A 22,422-nucleotide genomic window follows, 5' to 3' on the forward strand; every position below is an offset into this window, starting at 1 on the left:
TAATGAGAGGTTAATCATGCGCCAGCAATTACGCTCTCGGTTTGTGTACGGTATACGATTGCGAATAGGTCCGGTGTGCCAGGTTTAGATTTGAAACTGCGCAGCCAGCAAAATGAACTCTGACTAAATGATTCGAGGCAGTTTGGCGACGTAATGGTCATGTATCGGTGCGACCAATTTTTCACTGGCGGTGTCATGAGTCGAACTAATTTGAGCATGTTCCAGCGAGCGATATAGGCCGATACACAATGAATGGCGCTTCTCCGTAGGGTGCGTAGGCTCATGATTAACACTAATATAGGTCAATAGTTGCGCGTAACATCCTAGCGAGTAAGGGCAGCGATGTAGTGTAAATTTCACGGTTCGTTGCGTTGTGTTTTCCGTATTATAGGTCAATAGTTGCGCGTAACATCCTAACAAGTAAGGGCAGCGATGTAGTGTAAATTTCACGGTTCGTTGCGTTGTGTTTTCCGTATTATTGGTCAATAGTTGCGCGTAACATCCTAGCGAGTAAGGGCAGCGATGTATTGGAAGGTTCATGGCTCGTTGCGTCGTGTTTCCGTACTTAAGGTCAACTTGTCAGCTTAGTGGTCACAAGAGAACCGACGCGGCAGCTTGGAGTGACATGTACGTCTGTTGCTCAATGACAACAGTACTCTGCATTGTATATAGATTCTTTGGCTCCTAGGTTAAGTACACGATGCGTCTCACCAAGCTTGTGGGTCGATGTTCGTGAGTGTGGTGCTTTAGTTTGCGACTAACACTGATAATGCCATGCGAGCTTGATGTAGAATACACAGCGAAAACTTATTACTCCTGTTAGGATATGATATGGAGGGAACGTGAATGGGAAGTGCGTACACAGACACGGGGATGAAAGCGTAGTGATGATCTGCGTGAGGCGTTGTAATGGCACTTTCCGGCGTTTACTACAATTCCATCCGATCTCAACATAGGACACACGTCACTAGTTCTCTCACTCAGTCGTCTGATCGCCATGCCTTCTGCAGGATTCGGAACCCGCCGGATCGTGTCTCCGTTGAAAGAAACCCTTTACATTGGTGATAGCGTACTTAACAGACGAATTGGTACAAAATGGCACATGTATTTACAGACAGCGAGCCAGAATTTGTTCACACACTACAGAACCACCATTCATCGCGACGGCGAGATGAATTCGGAGGTGTCCTGCGTCGTTGCATCTGGAACAAGAAAAGATCGTCGTTAGAGGTTGATCGGATATCTCAACCCCGTGTTCTCCTCTTATGAACCAAGGACCTCGTGGGGAGTGAAACTTGATAAAATTAAGATAACTGACCTAGTACTGGGAGCTTATTTGAAATTTGTTGTGACGGCCCTTATGTATTCGGTGAACCGCCTCAGTTCTTTCGCAGGTAGTCAAACTGTACTTCCATGCTGATGTCAAGGCACAGGTCTAGCTTTGTTCAGTGACGTCTTCCTTCTGGATATAACTATTAAGATAAGCATAAAGTAGTCATAAAAATTCACATTACTTTAACGATGCTCAAGTGATCATAGTCAGATTACCTTGGGTAGCACTAGTAACCAGTGGAAACAGCCGACGTACAAAGATTCTTACCTGAGGGCTCAAGAGAGCTCCAATAAGGCCCACTCTATTTCTTGGTCGAGCCACCCCGGCCGGGCGTAGCTCGGTGCGGTCTGGGTGGCATAGATTATTTTCCGCAGCCTCGCGACTACGGCTTTGTTTTTTCGGTGGGCCCGCTCCAGGTCCCGGCGGGCGACCTCCAACTTTCCCTGCAAGGAACCACCACCACCGTTAATAACAGGCTAGCATAGACACCAAATTTAGCTTTTATAAGTAAAAGTTAAATCTATCACCTTTAAAATTAAACCAAATCAAATATAAATTGATCTCGCCACCCCATGTGATAACAATTAAGGACGGATGCTCGTTCATCAAATACGTTGACCATCCCATCAGGGTAGTATTTTCAAGAATCAGGTAATCACAACGAGCGGTCCGATAAGCACAGTAATACAAATTGCTCAGGGTAGAGCAAAGGAAATTCTTACCTCAGCCGCGTGGAGGTCGTCCTTTAAGCGGACGATCTCGTTGTACAATTCTCGGGGTACCTCGGCCGCGGACCCCGGCGGGCTCTCGGGCCGACTTGCCTCCGAAACAACCTCCACAGACGTGGTAGACATGATGACAATATGCCGCGGGCGTGCCGGAGCCTTTAAATACCGCCTGGGGCGCCGCACGGTGATTCGCGGAGCCTAATGACTTGAGATGCAACTCCGTCAGAACCATACCCCGGGTGTGGATAACTGGGTGAGGACGGCAGGTTACATAGGTTTCTAGGGTACTGATCGGACCTACACGCGTGACCAAATTGGGTTAACCATCAGGAAAGGATCATAGCCCGCGCAGAATTGTGCTTAATCTAACAGAACGGCCGCCGACGATTTGCACCTCTAATGGAGGGGTGCTGCTCGACTCTGGGAACAACGGGGCTACCCCTTTCGCCGGTTATTCCCTTATACGGAGAGCTAAGGGGCTGACGGGAGCTGTCGACCGAATTCCCGGGTACTAATTCGGGTCCGCAATTCTAAGGCAACATTATGCAACGCCAACAGTCTAACTCTAATCCAATACACTTGATAGCTTGTCAGGACAACCCGCAACCGTTCAGCGCGTGGTAGAATTTATTAATGCCACCTCATTAGCCGTCGTATCGTTGAGTTCATGGACGGCGACGCCTCGCCGGTCAGTGCCGAGCGGAAGTCATAACGCGGCGGTCCGGCCGACGACAGATCGACGGCCCACGGTTCAGGCCGCTAGCCACCAGATGGCAGGTCGGGCAGCTGTTAGTAGGGCAGCGGGTCGCGGCCAAACGACGAATCAGCGCGCAAGGGTTAGGTGGGAGCAGTCTTGCATAATTAAGGTTCGAGGTGAGATGTACAGATGGGACACGAGGTACAGTGGTCTCAGAATTACGAACCGCTAACTAGCGGAGTCGAGAGTGATGCGATTACGAGTTCAAGCCAATTACTACGCCACCGAATATCGATACCGGGCATGTTGAGGCAGACGGCTTGCTTCGCCGCCTCCCATGGTGTAATGTTTACTAGCATGATTGTGTGAGACGAGGTGCACTTCTATAGAATCACGTCCAGACCGCAATGATATTAGGGACACACCGTCGCGTATGCAGGGCATATGCACGTTTTCCGCCAGTAGTATCCGGCTACTGTTAGATTTCCCGCTTAGGTAACACTGGGTAACGAGGCAGTGAGAGGTTTCTATGGCAGGGGGAAGGGGAAGATTGGCGCAGTGCAGTTGGAGAGTAAGTTGGAGTTATGCCAAAGGCAAGAAGCCGAAGGTCAGGGGTAAGTCACCCAAAGGGCGAACAAGGCAAGCCGTAGTGTCCCGAATAAGTCCTCATACTTATTTTGTAAAGGTGCCCTAATCGGTACTGGACAGCCTCAGGGGAGGGAATAATGTACTCCAGGACACGTAAGGCCTTGAAAGTAAATCCCACGGTTTAAGGAGAGTTCCAGGATATGAACTAGGGTCCCTGGGTCGTGAACGGAGGTGTTACACGCGGACCGGAAGAGGGCATAGGTAATCTCTCCCGGATAGAGAGATAAGTCGGATGTAAATCGCGCATGTGTGTACCATAAGTCTATCGGACGTGTAGTGAACCCCGCAAATTTATAGGGTGGATATTTGTACCTTTACTCTGGGCGGCCCTGCGATAAATATCCTTGTCGCCGGTTAGCGTAGCATGCACATGGATTTCGGATAAGAGACATTTATCTCGCCGGGGAGATCGTTATTAGTCAGACACCTGACACTATCGGAGGGATTTTTAGGGGTGCTCAAATAAATTCGGGGGCTGAGTGATGAATGCATGTGGTCAGAGTAGATGTGTGTGTGTGTGTGTGTGTGTGAGGAGCGACTGCATAGGTTAAGGCCGATAGGAGCGGAGCACAGCTCAGTTAGGGCAGTCGAGCTAATTAATCTCGAGGGTATCAAACATAGCAACGCTAATACGATTTAAGTGGGCATTTTAGTTAATGGGAGGCCAGTAATATAGGAATCGGTGACTGGACGAATGACCACATTCAATTGATTAATTTAATTACCACCCATATGTTTGGCAGTGGTCGTTGGGACTCCGAATACCCTGTCCTATCACCTTCCGACTGTGCCGCAACCCCAGCTGATCGGACCCCTCCATCCTTAATCCGAGCAGTGAAGTGACACTCGTGAACCAATCTATACTATGGGTCGAATAATCAAGCCTCCAACTTAAAAGCATCTTCCATCAGATGTATTTGTATGCCGGGTGAATGACTGTCTACGGAACTATACTGTACTTTACCTTGGAGAAGTAGCCTGTCTCGACGAAGTAATTTATAACTGCTACTGGCCCCGGATGATCTGCTTCAACAATGCAAGTGATAATACCACGCCCTACTCACTCTACGTGCTGTCTTCCACGTATGCTGTGTTACATAAGGCTAAACCCAGACACGAACCCGTGCTACAACCTCCCCATTTTAAGTCAATGGGAGAAAATTGAAATGCGCCTCTTTTGGACGAAAGACATTATAAACACTCCCAAACACCGAATTACAAGTGGTTTAGACACACTGAACATGAAAATGGTGTCCGTGACCCTTGTTTATGCCCTGAGGTCATCTTAGGTCACGAATGGTATCTAACAGTTTTTCGCAAATAACTTTTGATAGAGGCATGCTAGAGCGATGAAAACGCCTTATATGTGTTCAGCTCGACGATACGGATCGACTGATATGCAACATGACCCTTTCCGGTCAGGTCATGACCTTGACCTGAGGTCAAATTTTCAAGTTGACCTTTCAAGGTCAAGTTATAGTTCATTCGATGCGTCTTGACGAGAGGAACACGATGCCGGTAAAAGTAAGCTCGTACAGGGCTTGGGTCAAAAGTTATTGCAGAAAAACTGTTTCCGAAAAAATCGGCTATTTTTGCAGTGTTTGCCCCCTGCAGGCAAAACCGTTGACGTTAGGTCAAATCTGAGAGGATTATTCAGAAAGGGCGTTAATAGGGCTATCGAATGCGCTTTTCCGCGGCGCTGTAGCTCTATTGGTTCCCGAGTTATGCGTTGGTTTCTTGGAAATTATCGACATTCGACCTGGAAATCGGCGAAATTTTGCCTTCAATGACCTCTGGTGACCTGACCTTTGACCTGACCAAAAAATTGACCGAAGTGATTTCGTCATTATTTTTTACGCTCTTTCGAACGCCGCCTTCCGCGTATCGCTACGTGGCCCAGGAGCCGAGTTACAAGGGGGGGTGTTCAAACACCCCCCCCCCCCCCAGCAGGGCGTGGAAATCCAGGACCCCCAGCCGGGCGCGGGTTAACAACGGACGAAACGTTTTGGAAAATACGAACTTACGTTTAGATATCGTTGCGTTTCAAGGAGCTCGCTGATTTCCCATTCCGTGTCCGTCAGCTACAGCCAAGGACTGATATATAGTGCTGTAGTCCGAGGACCGGTAGTACTGTAGTCCGAGGGCCGGTAGTCCTGTAGTCCGAGGACCTGGTAATTCTACAGTCCGAGGGCCGGTAGTACTGTAGGCCGAGGACTTGTAGCATTGTAGTTTGACGACCGGTAGTATACTGTAGTCCGATGGCCCGGTGTGTCGCAGACCGGGCAGACAGCGGACGGTGGTCCACAGAGTCTGAATCACACGGATTCTGTTGGAGAAGAGAGGAAAAGATGGCGGCGAGCGGATATAAAATGGAAATGATTTACACCATTATAACGCCTTTTGGGGCGACTAACGGAGCGAGCGAGATGATGAGCCTTGCACGTGCGAAATTTCGACTAGGTACCTCCAGCCGACTTGGGCACGGCACCCTACTAACCGGTCTCTAGCGATGTGCCAAATTTGAGCAGAATCGGCCCCGTCGTTCTCGAGATCTGGAAGCCGCACCCTGCACGTGCGCACGTGCAAAATGGGTCCCAACTGACTTTTGCACGGCACCCTACTAACCGGTCCCTAACCATGTGCCAAATTTGAGCGCCATCGGTCCAGCCGTTCTCGAGATCTGGAATCGACCCCTGCACGTGCGCACGTGCAGCAGCACCCCAACTCTGGCACATGGATATGCATTGCCTAGTGGGTGCCTACCTACATGCCAACTTTCAGCGCAATCGGCCAAGTAGTTACCGAGATATTGCAACAATTACAAAAGTGACACCTCTTCGTTTTGAGCGTGGCACGTGCATAAGGGGTCACCAACATGCATCGGGAATCGTACAATACTTAGTAGAAGGAATGAAGCTACCCTACAAAAATTACCGCATGTAAATCGGTCAAGTGGTTGCTGAGATATAAGTGTCGCAGAATCGTGACCACGGCCGGCCGGCCGGCCGGCCGCTCATACTTAGAAATTTCCGTTATTCTACGTAAGACTCCGCTCGCTTCGCTCGCTCCGTAATTATACCCGATGTCAAATCCAATGAACGTGCCATTGGATGATTTATGAAATGGTTCAAGGAGCATCGCTGATAATGACAGTTAAGACGCGTTTAAAACGACACTAATATCACATTACAGACAACCAGACTTATTCTAATCACATTATGATCAAAATTCAAACGGTTTACGTTGCCGTTTCTGTTGAAATTCATGACCTGCGGACTCCTCTGTTTTTATCATGGAACAATAGTTAAAGTAAAGAAAATGCTACACATGCAAAATTTTGTTTTGCTTTCCCTCTCACCGTTCCGTTCCGAAGTGGCCGCCCGGTGTCGCTCTGCTGTCTCGGTCCGCCGCTGTTGTTTTGTTGCAGTCAGGACGGCGGTGACGATGGCGGTCCCCCGTCCACCACCGCTGGACCGACGCCAGTTAAGTCCTGGAAGAAGAAGGCACGACTGTCAGTAACTGAACATGATAGTTGACACGAGCAACGAGAACGCCGCAACGAACATCACAGGAGCAAGCAGTGGCGTATACAGGGGGGGGGGGCCATGGCCCCCCCTTTCCGCCCAGCCGCCCAAATGGCGCCCCAATTAGCGCCGACTAGGCTGATGCCGTTTTACAGAGAGAACATGAATTAAAAAGTGATGTGCAGGCAGGGATCGAACTCTATATCTCTTTGGGGGTGCCTGGACACCTAAATGTTCTCCAGGGCACCCCCAAATACGACCTGAGCCCCCAAATGTTGAAGGTCGCCCCTCCGGATACCAGAATATTCCGAGCCCCCGGGGTCGATGGCGCCCCTGAAGAGCCGCTGGCACCCACCTGAACGGAACAGTCGCCCCATTAAAGCTTGATGACGCCCCTCTAGAGCACCCGGCGCCCCTCTGAAGTTCACAGCTGCCCCAATCGACCCATCCAAGATCAATGGCGCGCCCTGAAACCACTGGCGCTCCTCTAAAGCACCCGCATTCTTCTCAAGATCACAGTCGCCCTATCCGAGATCAATAGCGCCCTCAAGAGCCACTAGCGCCCAACCCCCCTTGAGACTGAAGTCGTCCCGCTTGAGACTTAAGTCGCCCCATTCAAGCCCAATGGCGCCCCTCCAGAGCGTCCGGCGCGCTTCTGAAGATCGCGCCCATCTAAACGAAGGTTACAGCTGCCCCATCTTAAGATCGATGGCAACCCTCTGAAACCAATGGCGCCCTTCTAGACTACCCGGCACCCCTCTGAAAATCACATTCGCCCCATCCGAGACAACGCCCCTGGAGACTACAGTCGGCCCACCCAAGCTCAAGCCCCTCCAGAGCCTCCCTCCGGCGCCCTGCTGAAGGCCACAGTGGCCCCATCCATGCCCAATGGCGCTCCTCAACGCCGTTCTAAAGATCACAGTCGCCCCATCAATCCGAGGTCGCTGGCGCCCCTCAAGAGCCACTGGCGCCTACCTGAACCGGGACTTCAGTCGGCCCATCCTTGATCAATGGCGCCTCTCTGAAACCACTGATGCTCCTCTGAAAATCCCAGTCGGACCATCCGAGATCAATGGCGCCCCTCCAGAGCGTCCGAAGCCCTACTGAAGGTAGCAGTGACCCCATCCAAGCATTGCACCCCTCTAGAGCACCCGGTGCCCTTCTGAAGATCACATTCGCCCTATCCGAGGTCGTTGACGCCCTCCAGTAGTCACTGACGTGAAACTGAATGGAGACTTCGGTCGCCCCGCCCCCCGAAACCACTGACGCTAGGCAATTATTGGACAATGGGGCTTTCTCATCGACACCAAGGGCCCTTTTCAAGATGCAGCAGCCAGGCTTAGATCATTACTTAGATCATTTTTAAGGTTAGGTCGAACTGGTCGAAGGTCAGGTCACCAGCGACAACCGAAAATCAAATTTCGCCGATGTTGACATTTTTCGACAAAGCGGCGCATGTCAGGATTCAGAAAGAGATTGAGCTACAGCGCCGCAGCAAAGCGCATATTCGATAGCTCTCTTTATGCTCTCTCTTATTGATTATATCAGATTTGACCTAAGGTAAACGTTTTAGCCTCAAAATATACTTTTCGCGGAAGACGTTTATCTGTAATACCTCTTGGCTCAGACCTGCACGAGATTAGTTTATCCAGCATCGTGTTCCATTTTTCGAGACAGACGAGTCAAATGAACTAGAATTTGACATTAAAAGGGCATTTGAGAATTTGACCTAAGGTAAAGGTCATCACCTAACCGGGAAAGGTCATACTGCATATTAGTCGATCCATATTTTCGAGAAGGAAAATAATTATATAGGGTGTTTCATTGGTCTATCATATCTCTATCAAAAGTTATTGTCCGAAATCTAATGGAGACCTTTCATGACCGGAGATGACCTCAGTAACATTAAAAGTGGTCACATCACGAGTGACATTTACCAATTAAATGTGTCATATTTACCTGAATCCCGATGTTTGAGGTTGTTTTCGTTCAGAAGAAGGGCATTTCAATTGTCTCCCATTAATCTGCGCCGTGCTGGAGGGGGGGGGGTCCGCCCCCTTAGGTTTTTTTCGCGAATATCTCAAAAGCGGCGTCGCGCAGCGCCCCTATTCTTGGTACACCTGTTCATACATCTTTTCTACACAGCTTGTGAAAATTTCAGATCAGGGTCGTTCAAGGTCAGGTCACCAGGACACGTCAAGTGGCCTTACCTAAAAAAAAGTTTAAAGGCCCGCTATAGCTACAACGACTGAGCGATCACTTTTGAAACTTTCAGAGACTGATAAGACTAACAATAGTATAAAATGCTCATCTCGGACTTTTTATTTCTGTGACCTAAGGTCAGGTCAATTTTGGGACCTCAAGACAGTGGGAGAAATTGAAATGCGCCTCTTTTGGATGAATGTCGCTTAAAACCCTCCAAACATCGGTTCATAGGTAAACATAACACACTGAATCGTAAAAATGCACCTGTTAACCTTTTGTGTGCCCTTGAGGTCATCTCAGGTCATAAACGGTCACCAGCAGTTTTTGTGGCTACAACTTTTGATAGAGACGTGCTAGAGCGGTGAAAACACGTCAGATGTGGTCAGCTCGACGATACGGATCGACTGATATTCAGCATGACCCATTCCGGTCAGGTCATGACCTTGACGTGCGGTCAAATTTTCAAAATGACCTTTCAAGGTCAACGTATAGTTCATTCGACGCGTCTCGACGAGAGGAACACGTTCCGCGGCGCTGTAGCTCTATTGTTTCCCGAGTTAGCCGTTGGCAGTTTCCAAAATTGTTGAAATGGACTAAATTTTACCTTGATGACCTTTGGTGACCTGGCCTTTGACCTGACCTAAAAATTGAAACGAAGTCTTTCCGTCATTATTTTTGACGCTCTTTCGATTTCCCCTTGCTGCGTGTCGCTACGTGGCCCAGGAGCCGAGTTAGAGGAGGGACTTGAAAACGCCCCCCCCCCCCCCCCCAGCACGACACGGAAAGCACAGGCCACCAGCACGGCGCGCGTTAACTAATAGATAATAGAGAGGTCGCAAAATTAACCTGGCCATCTCAATGTAGATATTTGGTATGAGGATTACGCAAGGCGAATGTTCGGTGAGATCAGCAGGTTTCTACGGCGCTTAGTCGACCATGCACACTCACATCATCAAAAGTCGTCTTCTATACTACGCCGGCCGAAGACCTTCGCACCTTCGTGCCACTATATGGGACAGTCTCACGCCTCACTCATCTGGCACTCATGCAGTCATGAGTGTCTGAGATCCTAAGCACGGCCACCCCGGTCGACCAGAGGCTGCAGTTCACAGGTCACTTTGGATCAGTGAGTGAACTTGTATGTTTTTTCCAAAGAATAAAGATTGTGCCTATCGACCAACGTATATTTTACCGTTTCGAATTCGCATGGGTGTGTGTTTTGAGATAGCATGTCAGTAGCCTGAGCTCGTTTCCTATATCGTGCTAAATATGCATAAAGATCAAGGCTTTTGATAAAAAAACACCGGGCTGCAAATTGCAATAATTGGATTTTATAAAAAATCAGCGAAACCTGGTTCTTATACTCGTATTTTGCAACACCTAGTAAATCATGCATGAATATATGACGTTACATTTTAGACTGACCCCCTGTCACTAGCTCACAATGGCGCCCCTCTCAACGGAAAAGTCGCCCCCTCGAGCACCATGGCCCCCCCTTTCGCTGATTTCTGGCTACGCCACTGGGAGCAAGACAGGACACAGATGGACGTAAGCGATATACCGGTAACATTTCCAAGTTATACATGCATACCGCACGTACGCGAATAAAATTGCTCATAAGACACCTCTAAAGTGCATAAAGCGTATGAACCATCAATCCTATGCTGCATTCTATCTCCCGTCATCCACCAGCGTCCCTCACCGTCTCCCGTTATCCACCAGCGTCCATCACCGTCTTCCGTGATCCACCAGCGTCACCGACCAGCACACGCTCCGACTCCACTGTCCCAGCCACCCACCGCCCGGCCCGGCCACCATACACCCGCTCCCCTCGCCTCTCCAGCGGCCGCAGCGGCCACTGCCGGCCGGTCCGACCCGACACAGCCTCAGGGCACGGCTCGGAGCGCAGCAGGCGCGGCGTCATCAAACCAACGTTACAGCAACCCGCGTAACGTTGGCTTGATAAAGGCTTGCTGGTTGGTTTGCTGTAACACGCGTAGCAAACAGGCAATAGCCGGGTTTACATAGGGCTAGTTGCCAGATAGTGGAATTCCAATACCGAGACATTTATTCCACTAACGAGACATTTCAGGCACATTCCGCTGGTTCTGACGACCTACCCGGCCAGCAGGCTGGATAGTTCTTCAGAACTAGCGGAATTTGCCTGAAATGTCTCGTTAGTGAAATTAATGTCTCGGTATCGGATTCCACTATCTGGCAACTAGCCCTATGTAAACGCGGCTAATGTTTGCTGTAACGTTGGTTTGATAAAGGCCAGTGGCCGAAAGCTCACCGTTTTTTTTTAAATACTTTATTCGGCTTTTTGCATTTTTCATGTCGATGAAAAGGTCAATTTCTTTTACTTATCTGAGTACACTAGTTGCCTTCATAGCCATTACATAAAATACCAAAGTAGCGACCGGCACGTTCTGCAAGGATTAGGTACCGCAGATGTGGCGAGTTTCCACGATTTTTTCGTAAGGGCTATTCAACCTTTTTGAGTCCACCAGCGTTTTTGAATAGCAAGCAGTAACGACTAACGAACATACTAAAATTTTCGTGATGTAGTGCATGTAGACATCACTTGCAGAGTTAACCGTCAGCTCCCACCAACGCAACACGTTGATTACGCAGGGAAAAATGTATTTCGAAATCAACTCATGTAAGGTACGAGTGGCCGTTGAATTACAATATTGGTGCGCGGTGAGTATGGCAGAGGCCGGCACCGTCATCACTCATCAGCAGGCGTCATCGGCTGTCGTCATCAGGCGTCATCGGCAGGCGTCATCATCGGCAGGCGTCCTCTCGGGTCCCGGGCGATGGGCTGTCATCAGCGGCCGTGGGGAGGAGTGTACTTGGGGATCGGTCGGCACTCGTTGTTGCACTTGCCGCGGCAGCACTCCTGGTACGGAGGACACTGCTTGTAGGGCACTCCGCACTCGTCCTGCGAGCTGTACGGGCAGTACGGGTCGGGCGTGGTGTAGGGACACTGCGGAATGCCTCCGGAGCCCTCTGCGCAGGCCAGCAGCGCGGCCAGCAGACCAACCAGCACGAGCAGCTTCATTGTCCGAGTGTGACGGGTGGGAGACCGGGGTCCAGAGTGCCGCTGCCGAGACGGGCCCGCTCTTATATACCAAGCGGAGGTGGATTAGAGCAAAACCAGTCCTGGAACACCATACGAACAGCAACAAAGAAATAGCACTACAATCGGTTACAATGCTTGAAGGAAAATGGCGGACATGGTGGCTTTCTTGCCAACAAATAGAGTTTTTTGAAGTTACAAGATATACATGGGCTTATCAATACATTGTTGAACGTGCCGATTGAACTGTGATGGATTGTAACCAAGTGGTCGACATGTCTCTAGATAAAGCAGCCGTTTTCACGACGCAATACTAACCCTCGCCGGACCTATTGGTTTTCTACATACGCGCCGGCCGAGGGGGGGGGCGGGTACGACCCCCCCCCCCTCGCCGTTTCGCCCCTGGTGGAGCTAGCGCGTCGCGGAAAAAACGAGCGTGTGCGCCGTTACGAGACGCAGAGATTGGTACCCGATTTTAAGGTCCTAGGTCAACCGGTGACCTCTGAGGTCAGGTCAAGTGCCCCAAGGTACGGTTCAGTTTTTGGTGAATAACTTCGCAAAAAACGGCCGCAGAGCGCCGATTTTGGCAGCATCGTGTTTGTCTCGCTCAGGCACGTCGAATGATATACTTTTTGTCCGGGTCAGGTCAACTTGGGGTGTTGACCTCAGGTCAAGGTCAGGTCAGCACCCCCAGGTCACGAAGTTGGTCGAAAGAGGTCATGTCGCATATCATTCGATTCGGCAGGTCTTCCTGAGTCCATTGGTGGCTTTCCCGACTCGCTAGCTCAATTTGATCAAGAGTTATTGACGAAAAACTAATATGACCTTGATGACGTCATAAATGACGTCACGCAAGGTCAACATTGCAAAAGTGACGCATCTAACCTTGCAAGAAGTGCATCAAATCACGATTCTGTGTGCTTGAGATAGTTGGAGATCGTTCCCGGCGCCAGAATAGCAGTTTTCATTTTTCCCCATTGACTTATAATGGTGAGGTCACGAAAATGACCTGACCTCATATGACCTTTAGGAAAAATCCGAGATATACAAATTGTGGGACTCATAATGGATACTAGATCCTGCAAGTTTCATTTCCCTGTGACATCTCCTCTGGCAGTGAGGGCGTTGCGAAGTTGCAACATCTGAAGACCGTGCAGAGGTTCACTTATGACGTCGTAGGTCAGTGACCTGACCTGACCCAAAAATGCGGTTGGTGTCAAAAGATGCGGCTTGGATCAAAGGTCAGGTATGCCAAGTTTCAGCTCTCTATCGCCAGCGTGTTCGGAGCTATCGCGAAAAAACCCTATGGGGGGGCGGCACCCGCCCCCCCCCCCTCGGCCGGCGAGGGCTAACTCTGAGCGGCATACATGTTGCTCCCTGGAGACTTTTGCACCAATCAGGGCATGCTCTTGGTGATGTGGACCAAATGGAAATGAAGTTCACGTCGAGGTCAGGTCAAGGTCAGGTAAAGTGGGGTCAAATTTTAAGGTTAGTTCTTAATACCTATAGGTAAATATGATGCAGTTGTTCACGACGAATCGAATGAAGCTATTTCTCATAATGGACAAGGTGTAGGGCTTCCCGATTTTTAACCCTCGCCCTGGCAGAGCATTTTTCATAACACGGCCTGGCAGGGGGGGGGATTCAATGCGACCCCCTCGCGATTGGCTCCTATGGCATCTAGAAACACCAAATTTGGTAGGTAGGTGGGCCCCCTGGAGTTCTCGCCCCTCTGCAAATTTGGTTGCTCTAGGTCAATATTTAGGTTTTTTGGGGTATGAATGTAAAATTTCGCTAAAACAGGTCAAACGTTTTTCCCTTATAACTTTTGATCTAATTAAGATAGAGCAAAAAGAAAAGCACCAGTGAACTCAGCACGTCAAGGCACGTCGAATGATATACTTTTTGGCTTGCTTAAATGTACTTAATTTTTTCTTGATTATTAAGTAAACTTTAATTGATTAATTAAGTTCCAGTTAACCAAATTGCATCATATCGCATATCATTTGATTTGGCTGATCACCAGCAACACAATGTCACCATTTATTAAGCTCTAGCGTCATTACGTGCCAAGTTATTGGCAAAAACGTTATTTGACCTCAGTTGACCTCATTTGACCTGACCCATGGTTAAGTACACAAAACAAAGAAGCACCAAGTGACGTGCTGTTAAGTACTGTGGTTTCAAAGCACAAAAGTGATAGAACGAAGCGGATATCTCCAGTATTTTCGAAATTGAATATTTTCCCTTAGGCTTTACATTACGACGCAATGACCTCTAACTGACCTCAGGTCAGTGACATAAAAAAACGAACTATAAGTTATACAACTCGGCGAACGTAGCACATCCTGCAAGTTTGAAGGAAATCAGTCCAGAACGGTGAGTTGGACAGGTACATAAATAAAATTGAAATTTGACCATGACCTTGTACCGGCTTTTATGACCTGGTGACCTGACCCAACGTCACTCGACCTGAAATTTTCAGGTCATATGTAAAAAGGTTGTCCCATAGGCTGTGCCAAATTTGGCGGCGCTTTATGCTATCTTTGAAAAACCTTAGGGGGGTTGCATCAACCCCCTCCCCCCTGCCAGGGCGAGTGTTAACGAAAATTGCGTTACACAACTTCAATGAATGCCATTTTCTCTAAGTTACGACACAAATCGACCTACATAAAAGGATTTCACCCCGGTCCGTGACGCTTTTCATTATCTCGACAACCGCTCGACCGATCGACAAGCGGTCTTCTGCATCAGATAAATCCATCCTTACAATCGTGAATTAAACTATACTCTTGACGAATATGGGTATATGCCGAAGATGGCGATACGGTACGAGTCACTGTTCAAACAACATAGGTAACAAATTATTCAACCAAAGGTTAAAGTGTCTCAAGAACTGCTCTGCCGATTCCACTTAAGGCTGGCAAATTATAATGACAAATTAAATAGACAGCCCCATAACTCATTTAGGACCTTACTTTGCACGTGCGCACGTGCAGGGTCCACATTTATGTTGCCTCAATCATCGCCAAAAAATAAAAATTCTCGCTGGAACATCGATGATCTTTTTATCTCTCATCCAAGGTTGTACGAGTATGTAGGACCAGCGAAGATGCTGTGGTTACTCATTATGCAAGTTTGACCCATTTCCAATGAATTACATCAGAAAGTACCATGTCTGGCTATCAATCTGACACACTAAAAAACGTGATCAAATCTGTGCAGGAAACAAAAACAATCTATAAATAGTTCATATTTTCACATGGTTTAGCAAAGAACGAGAGCCAACTCACGCCTCTTTCCGGCCGTGTCTGGCTCCAACAAGGCATACGAAGATAAACAAATCCCGTTACCTAATCTAGGTAACTACCATAGTCAACGTGCTTACAACAACGTGACCTTCTTTTCCAGTAATGAAATTCGGCTTTGTCTGAGCCCCGCTTGCGGTCTTTTCAGAGTTGTTTTCTTTTATTATTTCTGCACGCCAAAGGGTGGGTATATAAGAGCGGGCCCGTCTCGGCAGCGGCACTCTGGACCCCGGTCTCCCACCCGTCACACTCGGACAATGAAGCTGCTCGTGCTGGTTGGTCTGCTGGCCGCGCTGCTGGCCTGCGCAGAGGGCTCCGGAGGCATTCCGCAGTGTCCCTACACCACGCCTGACCCGTACTGCCCGTACAGCTCGCAGGACGAGTGCGGAGTGCCCTACAAGCAGTGTCCTCCGTACCAGGAGTGCTGCCGCGGCAAGTGCAACAACGAGTGCCGACCGATCCCCAAGTACACTCCTCCCCACCGCCGCTGATGACAGCCCATCGCCCGGGACCTGAGAGGACGTCTGCCGATGATGACGCCTGACGATGACGCCTGATGACGACAGCCGATGACGCCTGCTGATGAGTGATGACGGTGCCGGCCTCTGCCATACTCACCGCGCACCAATGTTCCGATGTCTACAAGTTGTGCATCGAATGAGTTGATTTCGAAATACATTTTGGCTTTACATAACAAACTTTTGCTATCGGAGAAGCTCCTAACCGGTAACCGATAATGACAGGAGCATTGAATAACACCTAACTATTGTCCAATGTCCATGTTCATTCAAAGCCACCGGTCAAGTAAACCGGATCAGGTCAATGATACACATGAAAGAACCAGCCCGCTGCCGCAGACTTCTCTATATACAGAGAAGTCTGTGATCCAGCACACGACGTTCTGAAGTAAGATCCATCACGCAGATTAGCCAGCTATGCAAACGATCAACACCAAAGGCAGCGGGTATTTGCTACACTGAACTATAGCACTATGCTGCATTGTTACCGACAACTTTCCGCGAATTACACTGTTCCGATGAGTTTATGTTCTCCAACCTCTCTGTGTGTTATCCATGACAGATATATACATATGTGAAAAAAGACAATTACTATATTCAAAAACACAATACAAAATACAGAGCTTTCGGTAACAAATACCTTACAAATACTTTCGGATATAACTACCGCCGTTACACACAGTAATCAAGGTATTTGTTACCGATATCTCTGTATTTTTAATTGTGTATTTGAATATATTGTCCTTTTTTATATATCCCCAACCTCTCATCGGTGGTCCTCTATAACAAGAAGTGATTGGCCAACAAAAGCAAAATGACTGGGTAAGTGAATACGCCGGGCTATTCCGCTATGATCATTTGTTCCGATACATGATTATTTTGCACAGGGAACATAAGGAAAAAGGACACAGCATTTATTCTCCCATATTTTTGGCTGCTTTAAACCTCGGCAGACCTTTTGGTTCATACGCGCCGGCCGAGGGGGGGGGGGGGCACGACCCCCCTCGCCGTTTTGCCCCTGGTGGAGCTAGCGCGTCGCGGAAAAAGGGCGTGTGCGCCGTTACGAGACGCAGAGATTGATATCCGATTTTAATGTCCTAGGTCCATCGGTGACCTCTGAGGTCAGGTCAAGTGCCCCAAGATACGGTTCCATTTTTTTTTTTTTTGGTGAATAACATCGCAAAAAACGGCCGCAGAGCCGCGATTTTGGCAGCATCGTGTTCGCCTCGCTCAGGCGCCTCGAATGGTAAACTTTTTGTTTGGATGAGGTCACCTTAACCCTCGCCCTGGCAGGGGGGGGGGTGATGCAACCCCCCTAAGGTTTTTCGAAGATACCGTAAAAAACGGCGGCACGCAGCGCAGCCAAATTTGGCACAGCCTATGGGACATCCTTTTTACATATGACCTGAAAATTTCAGGTCCAGGTGACCTTGGGTCAGGTCACCGGTACGAAAAACCGGTACGGTCAGAAAAACCGGTACGAGGTCATGGTCAAATTTCAATTTTCTTTTTGCACCTGTCCAACTCACAGTTTTGGACTGATTTCCTTCAAACTTTCAGGATGTGCTAAGTTCACCGAGTTGTATAACATATAGTTCGGGTTTTTTTAGGTCACCGACCTGAGGTCAGTTAGAGGTCATAACGTCGTAATGTTAACCCGCGCGGGGCTGGGCCCCAGCCCAGCCGCGAGGGGGGGCTGGGGCCCGCGAGGGGGGGTAAATTCCCCATTCGCGAGGGGGGGTAAAATGTACCCCCCAGCCGCTGGGGGGTACATTTTACCCCCCCTCGCGAATTTTTGCAATATCTCAAAAACGGCGGCGCGCAGCGCCGCCAAACTTTCAGTACCTTTTTTTACATCAATTTGACACGTTTCCTGAAAATTTAAGCGAAATCCGTCGGAAATTTTTTTGAGAAATTGACGTTTTAGTGACGTCATGTTCGCCATTTTTGCCTCAAAAACGGCAAAAGTTCAAACGCCGCTAACATCTTCATTTTTAAAGGAATCAAGACGTAACAAAAAGGATATACGTAATTCTACTTTGTCTATCAAATGGCTATCTCGGTTTTATGAAAATTTTGGATTTTTGCCCAATTTTTTTCTAAAAAAAAACTGACTTTTTGGGGAAAATAGCTATAAAATCCAAAATTTTTAGTGTATCGCAAAAACCGGAATACATGTCAGAGAAGTGGTCTATGTGCACCTACATACCAAGTTTTAGAAGAATCGGTTCAAAAATGTGGGAATTATTCAAAATTGTATGACGTCACGACACACAAAAATTTTGAAAAATGACTTTTTTGGAAGTTCTAGACCTCGTACGGAAACAAAAATAGCACCATTCGATTTACCGTGAAAAACTGCATCAGATAGACATCTTTTTAGGCTTAAACAACCAACTTCAAAATTTGACCTCACATGACCTGACCTTGACCTGACCTTGACCTGAAATTCATCCAGAGGTGTTCCATATCACTTATTGAGTGTGCCTATTGAATTCTATGAGTAAAATGACCCATAAAACATGTGTCGCACATGCCCTTTTCTATATTTTGTTTTTGGTGACCTGACCTGACCTGACCTGACCTTGACCTTGACCTCTGAATGATATTGTATGCAACGAATATTGTCTTGGTAGCCTAAGAACACGTTTCGGGCGATCAGTCTCAGTCCATGACTCCATTCTTCGGCAACTATGGTGGAAGGCCGATACGGTAGGAACTTGCAATTTGTACCCTTGACCTGACCTTGACCTTGACCTCAAACTTAAAATTAAGTACATATTTTTAGTTGTTCGTGATGAGATCTTTCGATTGGCGTTTGAATTTTCCAAATCGGACCATTAGTTCGGGAGATAACAGGGGGGGGGTAAAATTCACACCCCCCCCCCCCCCAGCCCCGCGCGTTCGGCTTGAGACCCCAGCCCCGCGCGGGTTAAGACTATGGGAAAATACTAAATTCGGAAAATACTGGAGATATCCGCTTTGTTCCATCACTTTTGTGCTTTGAAACCATAGTAATTAACATCAGGTCACTTGGTGCTTCTTTGTTTGGTGTACGTATCCATGGGTCAGGTCAAATGAGGTCAACTGAGGTCAAATGACGTTTTTGCCAATAACTTGGCACATATTGACGCTAGAGCTTAAAAATAGTGTCATTGTGTTTCTGGTGATCAGCCGAATCGAATGATATGCGATATGATGCAATTTGCTTAACTTGAACTTAATTAATTAATTAAAGTTTACTTAAAAATCAAGAAAAAATTTAAGTACACTTAAGCAAGCAAAAAAGTATATCATTCGACGCGCCTTGACGTGCTTAGTTTACTGGTGCTTTTTTTCTCTATCTTAATTAGATCAAAAGTTATAAGCGAAAAACTTTTGACCTGTTTTTAGCGAAATTTTTACATTTATACCCCCTAAAACCCTCCTAAATATTGACCTAGAGCAACCAAATTTGCACACGGGCGAGAACTCCAGGGGGCCCACCTACCTACCAAATTTGGTGTTTCTAGGTGCCATAGGAGCCAATCGCGAGGGGGGTCGCATCAACCCCCCCCCTGCCAGGCCGTGTTATGAAAAATGCCCTGCCAGGGCGAGGGTTAAACTATGGGATTCAAATCTTATGCTACGGCATGCGCAGACAAAGCATTGCATTACATATTGCATTACACGGATATGAATGCATGTGACTATTATAGCAATATGTCAGATAAGAAATCACGCTTGTGCTGTTAAAAGCCGACGGCCGCCTGAGTGGTGCGATTGGATTCCACTCTTGAAATTAAACCTCATAACGTCAAGGATTTCTACTGGTATCTTTTGCTATGAATCAAAGCGCAATTTAAGTGTTCGTATCACTGCGTCCGTTGTGTTCGGATCGAAAGCTTGATACAGCCCCATGATTCACTGCACTCTGTGCTAGGTAGTTATCATCCTTTGTGACAAAATGCTAAAAAGATTCACCGATAATGACGCACACGACCACTCGATTGATATGGCCGACAACAGGTTAGGTCTATATAGTTTAAATCGCGCCTGAATATTCGTCAAACTGCGTGCCAGGGCCATCCGGACAGCACCTGCCTGCCGCACACAACATCATCTTAAAGGTAGGAGAGACGGGAGAAAGGAAGGGGGAGAGGGGAGGCAAGAGAGGGAGGGAAGGAAAAAGTGAGGGACTCGGCGACGACGGAAGAAAGATCAAAGAGGTAGATAATATTGTGCTTAGTAGTAGGTCGTTCGACGCGAGAAAGTTATTTGATTAGGGAAAGGACAGTCCATCAAAAGACGCGCCAGCCTTATATACTAAAGGATCATAGTCATGGGTAATCAGACCCGCACGCTGTGCGATTCTTAGGCCTTTATCTGTTATTTAGAGCTGCCACCTTCTGGGAAAAGAGGCACGCGGGCCCATAGCAAATATTTCAGCTGCTCTAATCCCCATGCAGGCATTTTCACATGTGAAGTTATTGAAGTACACTTGCTGCTTGCATTTTGATAGAAGAAAATCAATATCAAAAAGTTATATTCATTTTCACTCCATTTCAAATATGAAAGCAATAACTTGTGCACATCAAGCCAAGCAGATTATTGTATGCTTTAATAAAATATTTAGACATTCAGATTTCCTAGCAGTCCTGATGGCAGCTGGAATATTTTCCTTGTCTAATGAATTCTTATATGAGTGGTATGACGAGCTAGGTACCGTAAGGTGGGGCTATTTGAGACAGTGGGGCTATTTGAGACAGTATTTAAAATTGCTATAAAATAAAAACCACTTAAAATTTATGCTTAATTTTTTGCTCAGGCGATTTACTGCTCGATTCCACAACTCCCTGAGCAAAAATATCTCACAAAAATCAAACGATCTTCATTTTATAGCGATTTTAAATACTGTCTCAAATAGCCCCACTGTCTCAAATAGCCCCACTTTACGGTACCTACTTTCAATTACATCCTTAGATCGCATCAGTACAAAAATGGCACATGATAAGCACTAAGCAGCGATCACTTATTCGTTTTATGTACAGTTATTCTGTAGCCCTTGATCACAGTTGTCATTCAAAGAAGCTTGTTTTTGACGCAGTAACAGGTAAAGATAAAACGCAATAAGGATGTTGATAAAATCGATACAAGATCTAATAATGTATTTTAACAAAAATATAAGCTGAATGCGTTTTTAAACATTGGTTTACTACTGCTAAAAAATATTTTTCAATCGTTTATAAATATATTTAAAACCGTCCATTTCTTGGCAAAATGGTAGTTACCTACTCTTTTTTATCGCACGAAAATGAGTTAAGACTTTCTATTGAAACCAGTGGTCGAACCAAATCTGAAGGAGCTATCAAAAACATTCAATTGAAGTTAATCATTTTTACGTTGTTAGGAACAAGAGTATCATTTGCGTGAATCAGGGGTGACGTCACTCAGGATCCACCTCTGATTGGGTGATGCGGAATGATAGCGGGCGGCCATTTTTTCCGGACGGGCGTGACGGTGGGTCTGTGTGTGGCGGCCGTCAAGTTGGTAACGAGAGATCTAAGAAAAATGGTAAGATCGTCCATTCATTTCGTTTTTAAGAGTGATGGTGCTCAACCCGCGTATGACAGGGGTATTTTCCATAACGCGGTTGACTGGGAGGGGCTCTACAGAGCCCGCCCCACCCCGTCTCCTCCAGTCTCTGAAACTACTAGGCCGATAGTCAAAATTCAAACGGCGTCCGATAGCCCTGGAAACCTGTCAATCGAAAACTAATTATTTTGCTCTAAATGTCATCGATGACGGCATAGGTCAGGCCAAAATAGTAATTAACATTTTGGCTTGTTCACAGTTTGGGCTCTGGGCGCCGGCTGACGATTGTCACATTAATCTCAATTTTGACTTACACACTTGTGAATATATGCTTAATATACCCTGAGGGTACACACTTTGTGTGTGCGTTTTTTTTCGAATTCGAAATGAATATTCTAGTCGGAAAACTAATTTCTTCAGGTTTAGGCTAGGCCAGTCAAGGGCACATAAATGTTTGGTATATCATGCATGGGCCACGTGACAAATGTTCCATGATCATCTTTGGCCATAAATTTCAAAATCAATGTGGTCTGAGGCCATTTTGAGCTGAGTATAGCTGAAGACAGGTCACTATCAGGTACAAAGGTAGCATTTTTAGTTGATTTTTTTAACCCTCGCACCGACGGGGGGGCGGATATCCGCCCCCCTTAGGTTTTTCGCGAATGGCGGGAAAACCGCGGCGCGTAGCGCCGCGAAATTTGGTATGACTAAAACCTCATCAATTTTACACATGGTGTGCAAGTTTGAACCTCCTACCTTTTAAGGTCAGGTTACCAGGTCACTTTGAATGACCCAACCTCAAGTC

The 22,422-nt window shown here is 47.4% G+C and overlaps 1 long non-coding RNA gene across 1 annotated transcript; it reads right to left on the bottom strand.

Annotated features, from left to right (window-relative positions):
• Positions 1–953: 953 nt before the first annotated feature.
• On the bottom strand, positions 954–3,447 carry LOC122374490. Its single transcript, XR_006255231.1, has 3 exons — positions 2,056–3,447; positions 1,601–1,776; positions 954–1,202 (listed from the first exon to the last, which is right to left on the bottom strand). It is a non-coding gene; the product is annotated as an uncharacterized LOC122374490 (long non-coding RNA).
• Between the last annotated feature and the right edge of the window lie 18,975 nt (positions 3,448–22,422).

The sequence above is a fragment of the Amphibalanus amphitrite genome, unplaced genomic scaffold, assembly GCF_019059575.1.
Source record: "Amphibalanus amphitrite isolate SeventyFive unplaced genomic scaffold, NRLGWU_Aamphi_draft 001662F_arrow, whole genome shotgun sequence".
Classification (NCBI taxonomy): Eukaryota; Metazoa; Arthropoda; class Thecostraca; order Balanomorpha; family Balanidae; genus Amphibalanus; species Amphibalanus amphitrite.